This window comes from Sorex araneus, chromosome 5 (genome assembly GCF_027595985.1).
Source record: "Sorex araneus isolate mSorAra2 chromosome 5, mSorAra2.pri, whole genome shotgun sequence".
Lineage (NCBI taxonomy): Eukaryota > Metazoa > Chordata > Mammalia > Eulipotyphla > Soricidae > Sorex > Sorex araneus.
The window spans coordinates 88,919,645-88,941,960 of NC_073306.1; the positions used below are offsets into that span (position 1 = coordinate 88,919,645).

Here is a 22,316-nt window from a genome sequence, read left to right on the forward strand (position 1 = left end):
CAAATTAGTAACCCATAGTAAATATGATAAAGTAACAAAAAATCAGGATTGACATACTGTTTGAGAAATGTCCATCAGTTATTAAGTAGAAATTCAGTAAATATTTTATGGTTGATACTCTATTCGATATGAATAAATTGTTGCTTAAGGTTTTGGCAAGTATTTTTACTTAGAAAAGTAAAATTCTTTTTTGGGGGGCAGGTGCTTTCTGTAATACTTTTAGGGATTACTCTTAGGTCTGCTCTCAGGGATATCTCCTGAAGGTGTTGGGGAACTATACTCAGCGCCAGGGACAGAACCCCAGTCAGCAGTGTGCAAAGCACAAGGCAAGAGCCTTACTGCTGTACTATTTCGCAGGCCCCCCAAAAGTAAAGTTTAAAAATTGTCTTTATTTTTAGATAGAAAGTACAATTTATTTAATAAAAATCACATTATTTTTGGCAAACAATGCTTCAACTTATATCAGTGTATAAGTGGAAAATTCATTAAATGCATTTAACTATGCTCCAGACTGATCACAAATTAAGGAAAGGTTTTATTTATTTTATTTATATAATTTTTTTGTTTTAGGAGTCACACACAGTGATGCTACGAGACTGAACCCAGGTCTACTGCAAGAAAGGCAACCCTCCACCAGTGCCCATTTCTGGTGGAGGGATGTAAGCAAAATGCAAACACGAAAGTTCATAAGTTTGTAACTATATCTCATGGTGATTCACTAGTAAAAATTTAAATAAATAAAAAGAAGAAAACATCTAACCCCATCAAAAAATGGGGCAATGAAATGAACAGAAATTTTCTCAAGGAAGAAATACGAATGGCAAAAAGGTACACGAAAAAATGCTCTTTATCACTAATCATCAGGGAGATGCAGATCAAAATGACTATGAGATACCACTTCACACTACAGATACTGGCACACATCCAAAAGAACAAAAGCAACTGGTGTTGGCGTGGATGTGGGGAGAAAGGGACCTTCTTACACTGCTGGTGGGAATGTCGACTGGTTCAGCCCTTTTGGAAAACAGTATGGTGGCTTCTCAAAAAATTAGAAATTGAGCTCCCATTTGACCCAGCAATACCACTCCTGGGAATATATCCTGGAGAGGCAAAAAAGTATAGTCGAAATAACATCTGCACTCGAATGTTCATTGCAGCACTGTTTACAATAGCCAGAATCTGGAAAAAAGTCAAGTGCCTGAGAACAGATGACTCGTTAAAGAAACTTTGGTACATCTACACAATGGAATATTATGTTGCTCTTAGAAAAGATGAAGTCATGACCTTTGCATATAAGTGGATCAACATAGGAAGTATGATGCTAAGTGAAATGAGTCAGAAAGAGAGATACAGACAGAAAGATTGCACTCATCTATGGAATATAAAATAACAGAATAAGAGACTAACACCCAAGAATAGCAGAGATAAATACCAGGAGGTTGGCTCCAAGGCTTGGAAGCTGGCCTCACACGCTGGAGGAAGGGGCAGCTCAGATAGAGAATGGAACACCAGGTAAAGTGTGGTTTGAGGACCTGAACGACATAGGAGATGCATGCTCAAAATAGACTATAGACCAAACACGAGGGCTGCTCAGTGCCTCTATTGCAAACCACAATACCCAAAAGGAGAGAGAGAACAAAAGGGAATGCCCTGACACAGAGGAGGGATGGGGTGGGGGGATGGGGTGGAAGTTTGGGAGGGATACTGGGAACATTGGTGGAGAAGAATGGGCACTGGTGGAGGGATGTAAAGAAAATGCAAACATGAAAGTTCCTAAGTTTGTAACTGTACCTCAAGGTTATTCACTAATAAAAAATAAAAATTAAAATAAAAAAATAAAATAAAATAATAAAATTAAATTAAAATTAAAAAATAAAAGAAAGAAAGGCAAGAGCCCTGCTCACTGTATTATCTATCCCCTCAACCCCTACAAAGGTAGTTATTTTTTGTTTGTTTGTTTGGGGGTCATTCCCAGTAGTGCTCAGGGAACACTACTGGCTTTGCACTCTGGGGACTCTGGGAACGGTAAAGGGTGCTGGGGATCAAATTTGAGTTGGCCGCATACAAGAAAAGAGCCCAACCCACTGTGCTCTGGCTTCTATAAAAGATTTTTCAAAGCTCTACATGCATTGTAAATGTACAGATAAAATCAGAATCTAATTCATGATCACGATCACGAAATCCCTGTTAACCGTCAATTTCTCGAGCGGGCTCAGTAACCTCTCCATTCATTCTTTCCCTGAGATCTTAGAAGTCTCTCTGGACTGGGCCCTCCCAACAATGTCGCACTGGAGGCTCTTTCAGGGTCAGGGGAATGAGATCCAGCTTGTTACTGGATTTAGCATATGAATACACCATGGGAAGCTTGCAGGGTTGTCCCATGTGGGCAGGAAACTCTCAGAAGCTTGCCAGTTTCTCCCAGAGGGAGAAGTAGGCTACAAGATATCCTACTTCTGGGAGCTCGCTTTTAAGTCTCTGGATGTTAGCCGTTGATGGAATTACACACACCTGGTTTCCTCTGCTGGTACCTTCATGTTTGAGGCCTGTCCAAACGTGTGGAGAGGGGCCTCAAGAATGGCTGTAGCTAGGTTCCGGTGGTCTTTGGCCGCAGCCGCTGGGAGCTCTGCTCGGGGTGGGGAGGGAAGCTGAAGCCCATCCCCTCTGAGGGGCCCCGGGGAAGACAGACAGGCATGCGCGCAAGAGACTCTCTGAGAGTCACAGAATCCAAGGTCACAGAATCAAATTATACGTTTAAATTGCATTTTAGTGCAGCTTGCATTTCTATGTATTTTTACCATAGCACAGCGGGTAGGGCATTTGCCTTGCATGTGACCAATCAGGGTTTGATTCCTTCGTCCCTCTCAGAGAGCCCAGAAAGCTACCGAGAGTATCTCCCCTGCACGGCAGAGCCTGGCGTATTCGGTATACCAAAAACAATAACAAGTCTCACAATGGAGACATTACTAGTGCCCGATCGAGCAAATCGATGAACAACGGGACTATAGCGCTACAGTGCTACAGTGAAATTTAGTCCAGAGCAGTAGTATTTTGTTTAAAAAGTAACACACCCATATTGGAATTATATGCATGAGAAACCACTATTAATAGTATTCTAAATCACAGAATCTCAATAAAATTGTTTATAAATAAATAACACAACTCAAATTCTTAGTAAAAATTATTTATGTTATTGAAAGCAAAGTCAAGCCAAAAATCTCAGTTCCTTTCTAAGTCATCTTCTGGATCATCCTGTATTAGAAATGGAGTATCATGTTTATTTATTTATTTATTATTTATTTATTTGTTTATTTTTGCTTCTTTGGTAATACCCAGCGATGGACAGGGGTTACTCCTGGCTCTGTACTCAGGAATTAACCCTAGCGGTGCTCAGGGAACCATATGCGATGCTGGGAATCGAACCTGGGTTGGCTGAATGCAAGGCAAATGCCCTACCCGCTGTGCTATTGCTCCAGCCCCCATGTTTATTTTTGTTCAGTGTTGTATTAATGTGATGTTATAGGGTTCATAGATGAATTTACTTAACTTAATATTTTAGAGCACACTGTATTGGTTTTGCAATCAAAATATATTATTGAAGTGATTTTAACACTTCCTAGAGATTCCTAAACTAAAATTTAACTGAAGATCTAGCCAGAGGGTAGCTCTCAGAGCTGAAGCACATACTTCACATGTGGGAGTTTAGGGTTTGACTCTGGCACTGTATATTTCCTCATGCTCTTCCCAGGGGGGTCCCAAGCACTGCCAGGTAGAACCTAAATGAATGAATGCCTTCCAGAACCTCTGCCCCCCAAATCCGAGTATATATCTGACCTAAATTTCAAACCTAAATCTATCATACTTGTGAAGAAATAGAGAAAAAAATTTGACACCTTAGTTAGGTAAATTATTCTGACAAGATACCAAAAGTACACTCCCTAAAATAACAAACAAATTGAAGTTTTTTAGAATTAAAATTTCCTGGTCTTCAAAGAGACTATAAAGAAAATAAAAAGATAAACCACAGTTGGGGCGGGGAGGTGTGAAATGACAATATAGTAGAGGGCAGGGAGCTTGCCTTGCATGTGGCCAAGCTGGGCTCAATTCTTGGCATCCCATATGGTCCTTTGAGCACCACCAGGAGTAATTCCTGAGTGCAAAGTCAGAAGTAAACCCTGTACACAGCCAGGTGTGGCCACCTGCCCATCCTCCTCCCTCAAACAAAACAAAACAAAACAAAACAAAACGACAAGGGCTGGAGTGATAGCAAGCGGGTAGGGCGTTTGCCTTGCACGAGGCCCACCCGGGCTTGATTCCCAGCATCCCATATGGTCCCCCGAGCACTGCCAGAAGTAATTCCTGTGCGCATGAGCCAGGAGTAACCCCTGTGCAATGCTGGGTATGACTCAAAAAGAAAAAAAAGAAAAAGGTCAATGATGAGGAACTATTATAAAATCATATAACTTGAGGCACTTGCATCCAGAATACAAAAGGAACTCTTAAAATTCTGTTAGAGAGCAAATAATCACACTGAAAAATGGACAAAAGCACTGAGCAGTTACTTTGTCAAAAATTGTGTATACATGCTTGGTGAAAAGGTCCATGAAAAAGTGTGCAGCTATTCTTCACTACCTGAAAGTAAAGCTTCCTGTGAAATCCTTTGTAAGTTGAAACGTCTTGAAGCAAAGATGCAATTATCACTGAGTTTTCCAATGTGGGTAATACCCTCAGGGGAAATGGATAGGGCACTAGAATGACCTTGTGGGTGGGGGGCTGTAGCAATCTCTGGAGCAATTGAGGGAAGGAAATTTCTGTTTGTCCATTTGAAGGTTGACTTAAATCTTCCAGCTTTAACTGTGTTTGTTCTCTTAAAGAAGGTTCACTTAAAGTAGCATTCCAAGGGATGCTGGGATTTTTTTTTTCCTGAACAGGGGCAAGTAAGACCAAAAAGGTGAGAACCTATGATATGCGGGAAAGAACTTTGAACATTACTATCTCCAAAAGGCAACCTACCAAATCCTGCCAAGTAACCTATAAGTTAGTAGGAACACAGAGCAAAAGCTAGAGTGATTTGGCAAGTCCAGTGTCTATACGGTAGTACTAGGGGATGGAGCTTGGCAGTGCATCTCTTGCTGCTTGCCTGAGACTTGTCTTTATACTGACTTGCTGCAAACAAATGCCAAAAGAATGCAATTGTCATCTTCTGTTGTAAAATGGAAAATCCTCTGGATTTCTTTAGTTATGGAAATTTTTGTGTGTAAAGGAAACAATATAAAAGGAATATTTGAAAAGTTAGGGATATTTGTACTTCATTAGCTTTTTACTACTGTAAATTTGGGGCCAAAGAGATAGTACAGAGGGCAGGATGCTTCCCTACATGGGACCAACTTGGGTACTATCCCAGGCAACCTGCACTGTGTGTGGTGCAAAAGCAAAACAAAACAAAACAAAACAAAACAAAAAAGCAAAAAAGCAAAACAAAAAAGAAAATCAACACTATGAGATATATCCACTCCAGCATAGATAAATCTCAAAATAATGAAAGAACTCAATGAAAATAGAAAATACATAGTGAAATGCAATTTTAGAAATGAAAACTGACTTGCAGCAGAAAGCAAATCAATGATTGCCTGGATGATTGGAGTGGGGAACTGGGTGGGGTAAATAGAGGGAGAGGAGGGCAGAGTGGGAGAAAATAATTTTATTTTATTTATTTTTATTTTTTATTATTTTATTTATTTATTTTTTATTAGTTTATTTTTAATTAGAGAGTCATCGTGAGGGTACAGTTACAGATCCATACATCTTTGTGCTCATGCTTCCCCCATACAAAGTTCGATAACCCATCCCTTCACCAGTGCCCATTCTCTACCACCCGTAAACCCAACATCCCTCCCCCCCTCCCCAGTCCCGTCTCCCCCCACCCCACCCTGCCACTATGGCAGGGAATTAATTCCCTTTTGTTCTCTCTCTCTGATTAGGTGTTGTGGTTTGCAATAAAGATGTTGAGTGGCCATTGTGTTCAGTCTCTAGTCTGTATTCCGCCCGCCTCACCCTTCCCCCACATGACCTCCAACCACATTTTACTTGGTGGTCCCTTCCCTGAGTTACCCAGAATGAGAGACCAGCCTCCAAGCCACGGAGACAACCTCCTGGTACTTATTTCTACTAATCTTGGGTGTTAGTCTTATAGTCTATTATTCTATATTCCACAGATGAGTGCAATCTTTCTATGTCTGTCTCTCTCTTTCTGACTCATTTCACTTAGCATGATACTTTCCATGTTGATCCACTTATATGCAAACGTCATGACCTCATTTTTTCTAACAGCTGCATAGTATTCCATTGTATAGATGTACCAGAGTTTCTTCAACCAGTCATCTGTTCTAGGGCACTCGGGTTTTTTCCAGATTCTGGCTATTGTAAACAGTGCTGCGGTGAACATATAAGTGCATATGTCACTTCGACTATACTTTTTGGCTGAGAAAATAATTTTAAAAGGCTGCAAATAATCTTTAAGGGGTGATGAATATGTTTGCTATCTTCAGGAATGTTGGGGAGTTGGGACACACCCATCGATGCTCAAAGCTTACTCCTGGCTCTGTGTTCAGGGATCATTCTTGGCAGTGCTCAGGGGACCACTCTTGGTGCCAGGGATCAAACCTGGGTCACCCTGTGCAAGGGAAGTACTTTATCTGTTGTACTATGATCTAGTGCTTTCTTTCATACTTTGGCTCATGGACTTTGGTGAAATTTGTTACTCTTTCTACCTCTGACTCCTAAATCTGGTTAACTAATTCTGAGACTCAGTTCAAGGTTCAGCCTTCCAGTATACCTTCCCTGAATATGTCCAATTCTTCATGTCCAATCTCCATTTCCTCCTCCAGGAGAGTATAGGTAACACCATGCATTGTATTAAGCTAATTAAGCATTTGATTTATATGCACATCTCTCTTAACTGGAATGTGAGTTCCTGAGGGTGGAGCTAGTTCTTTACCATTGAATCCTCAAGGCTTAACAGAGCATCTGATTATTCTTAAAAACCATGAGATTTTTGAATATATAACTAATTTTGTGAAGTACTGTATACATGTCGCTGCAATTAAAAGTCTGTTGTTGTTGTTGTTGTTGTAGTGAGAAGACTTGACTTGAGATTTATTCTGTCAAAAAACAAAACAAAAAACACAATCTTTTGGACATGGGCAGATAATCTACTCAAAAAGAGATTGAGCCAATGCAACTTAGAGCCCCGTTAGTACTGAAATTCTGAAGTATCATAAAACTTCTTCAGGTTCATAAAATCTAATTGTCCACAAAACAAAACTAAGGTGTCCACAAACTTGGGAACATCCTCACTGATCTTTCCTTTAAAGAAGACCCTCTTTTTCCAGTCATATTTTCTAGTTTTAACATTTGAAGGAAGAAACTATCCATTTGGTGAATATTGTCACTACTTTTACCACTTGCAATGATCTTCCCAGTTTTCATATAAATGCAGAGAAAATATTCCTCTATTTCCGCTTCTAATTCTTTGCAATGACTGGCCAGTTAATGGGCTTCTACACCTTCTGACAAATGATGTATAAGAGTTAATACCTCACAGTCAGACTCCTGGTTCCATAACTCATGACTGTGATGAAATCCTGTAATGTCAGATTTCTGGAAATGCCTGACTAAATTACAGTGAGCTCTGGCTCCTCCCATCATCATTTATGGAGCCATAGAAGAATTTCACAGGTTCCTCCAAAGACCTTGTTGTAGTGAACAGTCTTACAGTTCCATCTCTCTCTTCTTTAACCCATATTTTTAGCTCTATCTAGTCCAGTTTTGAATTTAATCAAGTAAAGAAGTGGGTAATATTAGATAGAAGTTTCAAGAAACTATCCATTCTTGGTAATCAGCCTCACTAAAAATCTAGCCTTATCTTTAACCTTCAATTCTAAGATTGAACTGTGGAAATCAGTTGGAGCCTTAGGAAGAGAAATTTATTTAGGAGTTGGTCATAAATGTTCCTCAAATAGACAAAACCGTAGCAATGAGATGAACCCATGATCAAACTACTTTAGAAGTAAGTGGGATTAAATAAAAATCAAACAATAAATAAGCTTTTAAATTGAGTAACTTGAGAAGTTCAAATTATTTTAGAAGTAAATGGGAGTAAATTAAAAATAAACAACTATTTTAATTGAATAACTTGATAAGTTTTTCAGTTGAATGACTTATTTTGTTAATGTACATTGTGGCTCTCTTACAGAAAGTAAACGTCTATTTTTCATATACAGCTTCGCAAGAGTTTAGTTGGTGGTTCAATCCCTGGTACAGAGTGAAATGTTGGCAATTCTGTTGTTTTATTTCTGCAGTCCTGCTCTCTGTCATTGCCAGAACCAGAGGGCCAGGTGTGTAGGTGTGTAACCCCCAATGAGAAACACTCTCTCTCTCTCTCTCTCTCTCTCTCTCTCTCTCTCTCTCTCTCTCTCTCTCTCACACACACACACACACACACACACACACACACAAACACACACAATTAAATTTGAGCAACTTGCCTGGTAGTACAACCCCTTGTGAACACCTGTGTGAAAACTTAGTAGCCCCTGGTGAGTACTGCAAAAAGAACTTGTGTGAGCACCACAGCTAAAAAGTATGACTCCAGCATACTTGTGAAAGAAGTATAACCCTCAATTTAGCACTACCACCTGGTGTGCAAGCCCAGGAGAGCAGCAGCCAGGCAGGCTTGTGCAAACCCTGATCATTACAGAGAAAATAAATGGAAGGGGGGAGGTAAAAAATTTTTTTGAATGTTCTTTGTTCGAAAAATTAAACAATAAAGTGAAAAAAGAAGGCATAAAATCTGACACCCCATCTCCCAGAGATTCCGTTGTTGATGAAAATCTTTCCAGACGTTTCTCTCTTTATATTAGTTACAGGTTCATTTGCCAGTTTATAAAAAAAACCAAAACACTATTTGGTTAATTATTGATTTTCTATTCCTTCCTACATGGAGCCTGCACAGACTTCCCATTCATCAAGGAAGAATATTGAGGCTTTTTAGATCACCCTTTACTCCAGTACTTAGAGAGAAGGACAGGGAAGGAAAGAAAGAAAAGGGGAAGAAGAGAATGGGAAGTAATGGGTGAACAGGCATGAGGGAGTTAGTTTTATCAGTGATATGGGTGAGTGGTATAGTCATATACCCAAAACACACACTTAACAAAACTGAAAAGTTGAGATCTAAGCTGCAACCATATGCCCATACAGTTGACAGGCAAACATGGGGTGGTGTATGGGAACACTGGAAATATGGGAATATGGGAACACTGGTGGAGGAAAGTCAACAATAGTGGTGGGACTGGTGTTGAAATATATGCCTAAAACTCAACAATCAATAATTTTGTAAATCATGCTTCTTTAATTAAAAAAAGAGCAAAAATAAATTAAAAGTATTGGTTAAAAAAATTAAGTCTTTGAGTAAAAATATTTAGTGTATGTAGAAAGAAGAATTATTTTCCATGAACCCCTCCTCCAAATTAAGATCCTCTGCCCAAAGTAAATTTAGATAAAATATAGAATTCACATAACCCTGAAAAATGCCAAGTTCTCCATAAACATATGATATTCAGAATCTTCATATATACCTTACACCTAAATGTCAACAGCCCCACTTTGCTGACAGAAAATCCAACTCTCAAACAGCTTCACAACTGGCATGAAATCACCCAGCTAATAGTCAACTGAGTAGGGACTTTGAGCTTTCAGTCTCCTAAAAGTCCAGTCCTTTCCACTGCCCCAGATTCAGGTTGTGTGCCTCCCTTTCCTCAGCTCAATTTATTCACTGTAATATGAGGAATCTCCATGGAAACGCCTTTCACTGGTCACAGACTAAACTACTGGAGAAGGGTTTACATGGGGTTTTCGTGTGTATCTCTTTGAAGGATTAATATAAGCAATTATGGGGGATAGGCACCACTGAGACAAAAGAAAACAAAACCATCAACACATATACACTGATTTTCTCTCCCACCACTTATCAAAGAGATGAGTCTGTCAAATTAGTAATCTTTATAAAATTGTTGTCTGTTGAAAAAATAAATTTCCCTTCAAGGCTGCTCTCAAAGGAAAAATTGTAGAAGGGAGGAAAAAGGAAGAAGTTATATAAGAGAGAAAACATGAGAGAAGACAAATCCAAATGATGTTATAGACTGTGTCCTTCCATTTAGGAGTGTAGCAGGAAAACAACTCAACAGAAAAAAATCAGAGATAATGCTAGCAACTAAGCTAAAGCACAAGCTTTCTTAACAAGGACACTCTATTATTTTGGAATAGCTACAAAAAAGTTACCACTGCTGCAGAATCAGTAAATGAGACTTCTTTGTCCTTAACCTAACAATATGTGGCAGAGAAACCCTGTTTCACAGGCTTGTTTATGGTATTGGCAGGAAAGTTATACCCAACATAAGCAAGTTTCATTATCTGTCTGATAAAGTCTCCCCTGAGGAATTCCTATCAAAAGTTTGAATAGCCTAAATCTCAGAAGGCAGTATCCGGGACCCAGAGTTGCATTTTAGAAAACAGCTTGTCTGTATTTATCAGGAATATGAATTCAGTGATAGGGTGGGCAATATCTTTGTACACCAATACCTGAAATTTAAACATATTATAATCCTATCGCCTGAACTATGATAAAAATTAATTTAAAAAAATGTAAATATTGCAAAATACCAAAAACAAACCAAAAAATTGAGAAATTTTTCCAAATAAAGAAAACCGAAGAGACATGATTATTATAAGCAGTATTTGACTAAAGATTTTATTTTCCTAGCGTGAACACTACTGGGAAGGCTGTTGGAATCTGAATAAGATCTGATTTTTGTTTTATTTCAGGGACACACTTGCGGTGCTCAGGCTCTGTGCTCAAGGATGATTCCTGGCAGAGTGTGGGGAACAGTATGAAATGCAAGGAATAAAACCTGGGTGAATCACGTGCCAGATTACCTGCTATGCTGTCTCTCTGGCTCTTAAGATCTATATATTTTTAAAAGTATTTTATCAGTATTAACTTAATAGCTTTGATTATTGTAAGCTTATTATACAAGAGAATGCTTTTTGGGTGAGGGGATATGTCAAAAAGTCATAGAAAAATTTAACTAGCTATTTAGAGTTTTATTACTGTTTCTCTATGAAATGCTCTTTCCCCCACAATATACTCCATTTTCTTACATTATTTCATACTAAAATTGTATTTTTAGACATCAGTCTTTATTTCCATAAAAAAAGGTGCATTTTTGTAGAAAATGCACACTAAAATACTTAGTGGCAAAGGGATACCAGGTCAGCAATTATTCTCAAATGATAAGTCAAATGAGAATTTAAAATAGGGTGGTAAAATGGTAATAGTAGGTATATATGGATTCAGAGGATCAGTGGGAGTGAGGACTGCATGGTGTTGGGGACCGAAGACCTGGTTCCCTGCATACAAAGAATGTGCTCCAGTCCTTTAAACTCTCTCTCAAGCCTTCTTAGGGTTTTATTTTCAATGTTTTTCATTTTTTGCTGGTTGAACGTGTGTCCAAAAGTAAATAAAAGAATTGAACATGAGTAAATCATCTAAGGAATTCTGATTTCAAATCCTAATTTAGAGTTTGATGATATAAATATCAATATTCTAAAATTGCTCTTTTTCTGCAAGAGAGAGAAACCAGGATAGCTATTTATTATTCTTTATGTCTCTATTTCTAATAAAAGGAGAATGTTGAGGCATAATTTACTTTAACAATTTTTTAAAGATGTGAGGCTTCAGAGTCTACTTTATTTTTTGCAGGGGCCAAAGAAGGGGTATGTACATCAGTGCTCCGGGCTTACTCCTGGTTCTGCCTTAGGCAGTGACTGGGAGACCCTATGGGGTGCTGAGGAGCAACTCAGATTGATCACGTGCAAGGCAAGCATCTTGGCCACTGTACTATTTCTCTGGTCCCCAAAGTCATTTCTTATTCCAATTTTTCAATCTGATTCTCCTTAATTTTAAAATTCTGAAAGTTTTTCAAATTACATTTAATCATTTTATTTGCCTGTATATTAATTTTAGATAAATTTGGATTTATAATTAGTTGTATCCTTATGTTTTCTTAAGTCAAGAATGTAGTGTAATGATGTTTATTTAATAAGATAATTAGAAAAAAGGGAATAAGATATATTAGGCAGGAAATAACATTTCATAGAGAATTGGGAAACATTCTATGCAACAGTACTTCTATGACTTTGGGTAAATTACCTTACCCTAGGGATGGAGCGATAGCACAGTGGGTAGGGCATTTGTCTTGCATGAGGCCAACCTGGGTTCGATTCCTCTGTCCCAGTATCCCGCACGCATGGCAGAGCCTGGCAAGCTCCCCATGGCGTATTCGATATGCCAAAAACAGTAACAAAAAATCTCACAATGGAGACGTTACTGGTGCCCACTTGAGCAAATTGATGAACAACGAGATGACAGTGCTACAGTGCTACCTTACCCTAACAGAAAGCTGATTGGAAAGCTATAATAATTATTAATATTTCTTCATATATCACTGTAGCACTGTCGTCCAGTTGTTCATCGATTTGCTCGAGCAGGCACCAGTAACGTCTCCATTGTGAGACTTGTTACTGTTTTTGGGATATTGAATACACCACGGGTAGCTTGCCAGGTTCTGCCATGTGGGCGGGATACTCTTGGTAGCTTTCCGGGCTCTCTGAAAAAGACAGAGGAATCAAACCTGGGTCGGCTGCGTGCAATGCAAATGCCCTACCCACTGTGCTATCACTCCAGTCAGTTAAAATCTTTATTTGAATCTAAATAATCTCTAAAGTTTCCTTAAGTAGCAACATTCAAATACTTGAAATATAACACTCTTATTTAAGTGACGACTGAATTGTATAATTGTGGCATTTTTGCTTTTTATAGTGATTCTTGCCCAATATATCTGATGTTTGTTGCTGTTGCTTGGGCAGAAACTCAGTGTATTAGTGAAGAGGAAATTAATAGAAGATTAGTTGCTATATCCCCAAAGATCTATATCTTCCATTTTTTTTTCTTTTTGGGTCACACCCGGCAATGCACAGGGGTCACTCCTGGGCCTGCACTCAGGAATTACCCCTAGCGGTGCTCAGGGGACCATATGGGATGCTGGGAATTGAACCTGGGTTGGCCGAGTGCAAGGCAAACGCCCTACCCGCTGTGATATCGCTCCAGCCCAATATATCCTCCATTCTGAATGCTCCACACTGACTTTGGATACACATTATCTTCCTCTTCCCCACTTTTACTTCTATTCTTCCCCCTGCTGACTCTCTGACTTCCAGCTATAATCCTTTCCTTTGTTCTAGCCCCAATTCTCTGGTTCTTCACCTCAGCTTCCTTGGACCTGCAATAGCAACTGGGTGCTGGAGATTCCCCAATGTCAGGTGCCTTTTTCTAAAGCACTTGGGGTAAAGGGATCAGGTCATCAATTATTCTCCAATAAGACATCTGGTGAGGATTTAAAATAAGGTCGTAACTGTGAATATTGTGTATATAATAATAAAGAAGATCCAGAAATTCTTAATACTATATTTTATTTGGGAGCCATAGGCCCAGGGTTATCTGCATACATTATATGTTCACTCTGTTTTGGTCTTGGGTTTTTTTAATTTGGTGCTCAGGAATTATTCCTGACTTTGTGCTTAGGGGTCACTCCTGGTGGTGCTCCAGGACCATACGTAGTGCAAGGATCCAAACTAGGGCTTGAAATCAGGGCAAGCACCTTAACCCATGCTAACTCTCCAGGCCTGGATACTCATTCTGTACAGGAAGTGCTGTGGCTTACTAATATAGGAACAACACCAAACCACTCTGACTAAATCAACACCACGTTTCCTGGAACAGAAGCTAAAAGAGAAAGATTATAACCTGGCGAAAAGTTTCACCCTTCACTCTAATGTAGGGGAAAGTCTTGGTTTAAGGAGGATGAAATATGACTTTAAACTCTTACTTCAAGCCACAACTGATCCACTATGTGGTGTGGATATCTTAGGCATAGTCCAGAGATAGAGCTAGAACCTGCTTTTTAGTGACCGCTTGTTTACTCAGTGACCAATTTCAGTGTTAAGGTGTAGAACCAAGAAGGAGAAAGGGATTCTTATTTCCTCTGGTGCGGCAGCCATATGTCATACGCCCATCTCATTTGCTTACTTTATTTTCTATCATGCTGTGGGGGTGGTGGTGGAAATTTCACGCTTCTTTGAGTTTCTGTACACTATGCCCTCTCTGAAGTATTATTGCCCCCCAGATTGTATAACAAACTGATACTTTTTTGAAAAGTTAAGTAGACTCTTCCTTTCCCTGGGGAAGTCTTAGGCAAACTTACAAACTGTTCCTACATTTGTTCACTTCTACTCTGTTACAGAAAAAATCACCACATTATGTTTTATCTGTGTATTGCCATGTCTATCCCCCTGTGTCCAACTCTACGAACACTTTGAGATTTACAACCAAAAGACCATAAATTGTCCTTGTGTCTCCAGCACTTAGCCTGCCCAACGAAATGTGGAGGGGGAGCAAGGAAGAGACACAGACTCATGTCTGAAGTCTTAAAGTCTTCCAGATAGTCAGCATTCACCCGAGAACAAAAAAATTAAAGACAAATGCTGAAGAAATTGATCATGTCAGATTTTGAGTTCCATCCCCAGCACAACAGGTGCCACTTCCCACCTTCAGAAACTTCAACTTAAGTATCTTCCGCCTCAAGCCCACACTAGCAAAGCTGACCTTGAGTGGGAACACCCCATTTCCCCCCTACCCCAGCATCACTGGGAGAAACAGTATAAAAAAATTAGGATCAATCAAGTTTGCCTTTTTCAGATATATTCTTCTTTTCATTACCATAGATGAAGTTGTTTAATAACAATAATGATAGCTGGACAGGATGGACTTAGAATCACTTCCTGTGAATGCAACAGTGCTCCTCCTTTAAATAAAATGCAAAATACTTTTACTGGCCCTCACAGGAAACATCACAGGAAGTCATGTTTCAGTTCTGTCTGTGCTATATTCTTCAACCGCAGTTTCAAAACAGTACAGATTCTACTGGAAACTGATAAAACAAAATGTACTTATTTAACCAACAGCTAATATTCTACTTTTGTGCAACTTTTTTCCAAAGCGTGTGTACATGCATGTGCATAGATATACATACACACACACACTTGATATTTCCCATGGGAGTTCTTTTTTCCTTTTCGTTTCAAAATTTGAGTTTTATAAAATAAAAAATTAAACAGGTCCAATCATGGTGGTAGAGGGGAATTAGTTTTTTGCTGGAAATCATAATGTTTCATGTACAGACACAAAAGTTAAACTGTAATGTGCATCTGTAAACTATATAACCTTGAAAACCAATGTTACTTCAATAAACAAAATTAAGTAAACTGTTATTTAAAACAATGAGCACATCTAGGTATCCTGCCCCCACCATTTTCACAGAAACACATGTATTTATTCCAACACTGTGTCAATTGTCCATTTCTCTCCAAAATCTGTCTACCCATAAAGGCAACATTTTCTGAGTTACATTGCACCTCAAATGAACAAACTCCTGGCACATTATTTACAGTTATGCCTTGGCTTTCATTCTAACTGGTGTGATATCTTTGATCGCTTATCTTAATTTCCAAATTGGGCATTTAAAAATGAAATCCATCCTCAGTACTAAAATTCTGCTTTCATGGGAACTGTCAGAAGGCTAGGACCCTTGTTTGAAGTGTTTTCATCTGGCCTATGTGGCTAGAAACCAAAGGGGCTGTGAACCGAGATCTGGTAAAGTGAACAAAGTAATAACTCCATGAAGTTCCTTAATGGAAGAACTGTTTTCTGGACAAACATTTTACATATATTATATAATATATATGATATATATATATGTGTGTGTGTGTGTGTGTGTGTGTGTGTGTGTGTTCCTGGAGTGAGCAGATGCCATTGGGCTACACTAGCACGTGACAGAAACAAATAGAGATGTTACTGGCGCCCGCTTAAGCTAATGGATGAGCAACGGGATGACAAGTGAAGTGATATAATATATATGTTTTATATATATATATATATTCTTTTTTTTCTTTTAAATTCCTCCTTTCCACTAAAGCACAGTGACTAGTCCATGGAGACACTTATCAAATATATTAAAATGTCTTATTGTTTGTTTATTGTTAAAAGCAAGTATCAGTAGCCCTTACTGTGATTTGAGAATTACAAATTTTCATTTCTCTTTGTTATGAGGTGAGTGTGCTTCTATGAGACTTTCCTTTCTTTCCAGAGAAAAGTCAAGTAAAATTCTTGAAGATCTTGGAAAAAGAATGCTTTGATATAAAGTTTTCTTTTTTTCTTTTTAATTGTGGTTTATTCATAAATGTCTCCTGATTATTCAATTGCAAACACGTATACACAGATAATATAAGATATAAAGTTTTCTATAAAAATCTGCCCCACAAAAACTATTGTGACCACAGAAAATCATGATTATCATTTTTTTTTCTTTTTGGGTTACACCTGGCGGTGCACAGGGGTTACTCCTGGTTCTGCACTCAGGAACCACTCCTGGCAGTGCTCAGGGGACTATATGGGATACTGGGTATCGAACCTGGGTCAGCCGAGTGCAAGACAAACGCCCTACCCTCTGTGCTATCGCTCCAGTCCCATGATTATCATTTCTTTGAGTTACATTAATCATTGCAATATCAAATTTATTTGGTTGGTGCATGTCATATTATATTTATCAATTTTCATATTTTTTGCAGCAAGAATAAGTTTATTTGGAAGAACCCTGAAGTTCACATTGTCTTTTCTTCACCCTGGAAATGTAACTTTTGTTTTTTGTTTTTGGATCACATCCAGCAGTTCTTCGGGCTTACTTCTGGCTCTGCACTCAGGAAGTGCGTGGGGAACCATCTGGGATACCTGGGATCGAACCTGGGTACACTGTGTGCAAGGCAAATGCCTTACCCACTGTACTATCACTCCAGGCCCAAACATGGTAACTTTTATCTCTTGAAATAAAAGTACTGAGCACACCCTGTGTTCCTAGCTCTGAACTATGTGTTGTAATTTTTGTTGTCTTTCTATTAAGCGCCTCTGAGCAATTACAATGAGAGTCACTAGATATACTTTAGACAATTTCTGTGATGAAGGCCTGAATCTTCCAGCTGATTTTCTAAATAGTTCTGCTTTTGGTTCTTTTCTCACTTTGAAATTATAAAACCACTCTTCTAAAAACCAGAACATGATGGAAATCTCCCCACATCATCTGCTACAGAGGCTCTAGTCACCAGAAATAACTACACAGAGAAATTCAACTTCTGAAGAGACGTAAGCAGTTAAATGGAGTCAGCTAAGGAGATATCCAATCTGGAAACTTGGTTAATTAAAAATCTTTCCGACCCGATTGCCTTTTGAGGATTACTAGGTTCTTGCCGAGCTTTTTACTTCCCGATAACTTTACTTCCTTACTAACAATTTGTGAAACAGAAGTTAAAAGAGATTTTTAGCGTTGCTAGAAGATTTGGAGACGCCTAAAACACCTTATCTCACACTTAATGGTTCATGTTTTTGCTCTCAAATCATAATAAAGTGTCGTGGATCTTACCTTTTGCAGTCACTACTCCTCAGTCTTTTAGGCGAAAGTTCAAATTATCCCTGAAGGGCCACGACAAGGCTGGTAACACGGATGTCTGGTGCTATTTATGTAAAAGGAGAAGTGGAGGAGGTATAAGTATGTCACACGATGACAACAGGAAACCCGTAAGAGAAGAGGGAGGAAGTGGGCCTGGGCCTCTCCTATTTAGACAAGAGATATAATCTTATGGTGTTTAAAAAATTAATTCCACAACTCAAATATCTAATCTAGTTTCTATGAAACACAGGAAAACTCAAAGGATTGAGACTTAATCTCTTAAATCATTTCATTCTCCCCATACTCTCAAGCTCCCTTTGGAAAGATCTCTACTCTTCAGTTTGATGTAGTCAAAATTATGTATTATACTTAGACAAAAGTGTTGTTAGGCCAAACATCAAGGAGAACTGGGAGAAATTCTTTGGTTAGTAGAGGGAGCCCCAAATTTAGAAACTAAAAGTGTAGGCTTCATTTTCAGCTTTATCTCTGTATTCTGTAAACTATAAAGTAAATTTCAATCTCTTAGCTTCAGTTTACTAATAGTAACATCAATCATGCTACTAGATAATTTCTGTTTTAAACTAATTTATAACTAAGAAAACAAAAGCTCAAAGAGGTTAGATAATTGTCCAATGTTATGCAAATATGAATTGCAAAATTGATACTCAAATTAGAGTTACAGAGGCTGTGATTTTAGAAACTGACCAGTAGAGAGTTGCCAGTATTCATTATGGTTTTAAAGGGATTTTCTTAAATAGAAAATGTTAAAGGGTTAAGACATAATCCCTATATAGTTAAACTTTTTATGTTAGTGGTGTTTAGGCAAAATGGTTCTAATAGTATTACTTTTTATGGTATTGCTGTGGAGAGCCTGGTAAGCTCCCTGTGGCATATTCAATATGCCAAAAACAGTAACAATGAGTCTCACAATGGAGACTTTACTGGTGTCCGCTCGAGCAAATCGATGAATAATGGGACAACAGTGCTACAATGCTACAGTGCTGTGCATAGTTGCTGCATCTTTGACACCGACACAAAGCACTCTGGCCCTCCACCACAGTCTTACGTTACTTCTAGTCTGCCTCTGTCATCCTGCTCCCACCCTCCCACAACTGTTTAACAATTTAGTTATGAAACCAAAGGCTAAGAGTTTGTCATAATTCGATACTATTTATTCTCTTGACTTCTCGATTTATAGATGAGTGAGATCATCGACTATTTGTTCTCTCTCAGACTTCACTTTAGTGTCCTTTAGTGCCATCCAAGTTTCAACAAACAAGAAAAGTTAATCTTTTGTTATAGTTGAATAATATTCTATTTTGTGCATATATTACAACTTCTTTATTATTATTAGACATTTGAGTTGTTTTCAGACCCTGGTTATTGTACTATGAACAGTTAAGAACATAAGTGTGCATATATTTCTTCAAATTGATGTTTTGGTGTTCTTGATATAAAAACCCAAGTAGAATTGCTGGGTCATGTAGAAAACTTTTAAGAAGCTCCATATTGTTTTACATAGGCTGAACCATGCAATAGTGTCACCAACTAGATTAAGGGTACCTCTACTGTCACACACCACCAACAGTGGCTTATCTTAATACATGCCATTCTCACTGGTGTAAGGTGATATCTCATTTCCCTAATAGCAAAGGACAATGGACAGTTTTATCACATATCTACTTTCATTTTGCATGTCCTCTTTGTTACTGTTTTTGGCATATCAAATAAGCCACAGGGAGCTTGACAGGTGCTGCACAGCAATAACATAAAAAAAGTAATACTATTAGAACCATTTTGCCTAAACACCACTAAATATAAAACGTATCACTGTATCACTGTCATTCCGTTGCTCATCAATTTGCTTGAGCGGGCACCAGTAACTTCTCCTTTGTGAGATTTGTTGTTACTGTTTTTGGCATATCGAATAAACCATGGGTAACTTGCCAGGCTCTGCAGTGCGAGTGAGATACTCTCAGTAGCTTGCCGGACTCTCTGAGAGGAGCGGAGGAATCGAACCCGGGTTGACCACATGCAAGGCAAACACCCTACCCGCTGTGCTATCTCTAAACATAAAAAGTTTAAATATATTGGGATTATGTCTTAACACTTTAACATTTTCCATTTAAGAAAATCCTTTTAAAACCATAGTGAAAACTGGAAACTATCTACTGGTTAGTTTCTAAAGAATTGTCTGTTCATCTCTTCTCTCCATTTGTTGACAGGGTTATTTTGTTGTTGTTGAGTTTTATGAGGGCTTTGTATATCTTACCTTTCTAATCTTATCTTTCTCTTTATTTTATTGATCTTTATCTTATTTTTCTTTCTCTGTAGATTCAAATCACTGAAGGTAACTGAAGGTTTATATCCTGGAGATTTCTGTCAACATTTTCTTAATGTATTTATAGATTCTGGTCTAAACTTAAAGGATTTAATCCACTTTGAATTAATATTTTGTTGTTGTTATTTTGCGGAGCCACACTCAGGCTTTACTCCTCCTGAGGGCTTATTTCTGGCTCTATGAATCCAGGTCACTCCTATCAAGTGTGAGGGATGGGGCCCTTGTGGTGCTGGGGACTAAACCTTACATTAAATTGGTTTGCATATATTGAGCCACATGCAATAAGATTTAATGTCCTAGGGTGAATCCCACTTGATTATGGTGTACATTCCTTTATATATTATTGGATTCATTTTTCTTAGATTTTTGTTGAGGATCTTTGTTTTGAACATTAGGATATCCCTGGTTTTATAGGAACCATTAGGAAGAATGCTGATCTCTGATATTTTGCAAGAGCTTGAAGAGTTTAGGCAACAAGTTCTGTTTTTTAAGGTTTGGTCAGATTCTCTAATGAACTCATCTAGATCTGGGCTTTTTTGTCCTTGGGCAGTGAAGTGGAGAACACCCAAGTGTTGTTAGGAAGGCCCAGGCCCACTAGTGATTCTTTTTGTTTGTTTTGGGAGGCCACACCCAGCAGTGCTCAGGGCTTACTCCTGGCTCTGTGCTCAGAGTTCACTCCTGGTAGGGCTCAGGGGACCATCTGGGGTGTTGGTGGTCAAGTCTGGGTTGACTGTGTAGGCAAAGCAAATGCCTTACCTACTGTACTACTACTGATCGGGCTGATGCTGGTGATTCTGAGCCAGCGCAAGAGTTGTCTGAGGACATGACGCTGCTTGGGTCCTGCAGTACCAGGATACCTCAGCCACTGGAAGAATCTGGGGGCCCCCAGGGCCACACACACCACATAGCTCAAGTGTCTCGAGGGCTGTGTCTTGCAATACTTGAGAAACCATGTGGTACCAGGGATAGAACCAGATTGAGTGTACTTCACTCATGCACCTTAACCACTGTACTATCTTTCAGCCCTGAATCTTCCTAAGGGGAAGATTTTTATCACGGTTTCAATTTTCTTCCTCAGGAATGTCTAATTGAGGTTTTCTACTTCTTCCTGATTTAGTCTTGGGAAGTTGTGACTCTAAAAATACACTAATTTCTTCTTCTAGGTCATCAAACTTAATCGCATAAAGTAATTTATAGTGACCTCTAATGATCTTTTGTATTTCTGGGATATCTGTTGTAATATCTCCCCTTTCCTGATCTGATTTAGTTGTATTTCGCCCCTTCCCCTGCCCTCTCCACCAGGGGTTTGTCAAAAAATTTTTGTTTTGTTTTTTGGGGCCACACCCAGCAGCAATGCACGGGTTAATCCTGGTTTTGCACTCAGGAATTACTCCTGGTACACTTGGAAAATCATATAGGATGCTGGGGATCAAATATGGGCTGAGCACTTGCGAGGCAAATGTCCTACCTGCTGTACTATATCCTTCAACAATATTTGTTTTTTTGTTTTGGATTTTTAATTTATTATATTTTAAACAAAGTTGTTCATGATGATTTGTTATGGACATTCATAATCTCAACACCAGTCCCACCACCATTGCACCTTCCCATCATTATTTCCAATTTTCCTAACCACCCCCTAAGCCTGCCCCCATAGCAAACCCTCAATAATTTATTCTATATTGCTTGTTATAATTTGCTAAAAGAATAATTTTTAAAATGTTTCCTTAGAAGAAAGTTAGTGAAGATTGTTGTATCTCACCATGGAGCTAATCAATAAACCATTGAATAAGAGATTAGTAAAATGTTGTTGCAGGTTAAGCCTTTGTGCTTATATTTTGTCAATTGAGATTGGTTACCTTCTATATTACATTTCATCCAATCTGTTGTGCTACTTCTGGTTTATCAGTGTTGTAGAGTTTGAGATGTCATGCACCCAGGAAATTCAAATTTTTAATGTGATGACACAGTTGGAATTAAATTTTTAATGGGTGGCAGCTTTGCGTGACTGGTGGGTCTTGAGGAAGTACAGGGAGATGGAGGGAGGTAACCAATCTCTGACTTTGTGAAGTCTGGAGATTTCAGTCACAAACCCCACATACCTGAGTTTTCAATAGATTAATTTCTGGATGAGGCTCAATCTGAGTAGTGGAGTCCAGCCAGGAGCATGGCTACAATTGTGGAGTGTGGAAAATTTCAGCTCAATGATATTTTGAAAATCAACTCCTGGTTTCATTTCCTTCTACCCTTCTCTTGATTTCTATATCATCATTTCAGTTCTAAATTTTATGGCTTCTATACTACTT

The 22,316-nt window shown here is 38.6% G+C and overlaps 1 protein-coding gene across 1 annotated transcript in view; it reads right to left on the reverse strand.

Annotated features, from left to right (window-relative positions):
* Positions 1-17,730, reverse strand: part of CD53 (CD53 molecule) — a 35,320-nt gene extending 17,590 nt beyond the window's left edge. Inside the window, exon 1 of the mRNA XM_004620088.2 lies at positions 17,643-17,730. The gene's annotated coding sequence lies outside the window, so the exon portion shown is untranslated. The remainder of the gene's footprint in view (positions 1-17,642) is intronic.
* Between the last annotated feature and the right edge of the window lie 4,586 nt (positions 17,731-22,316).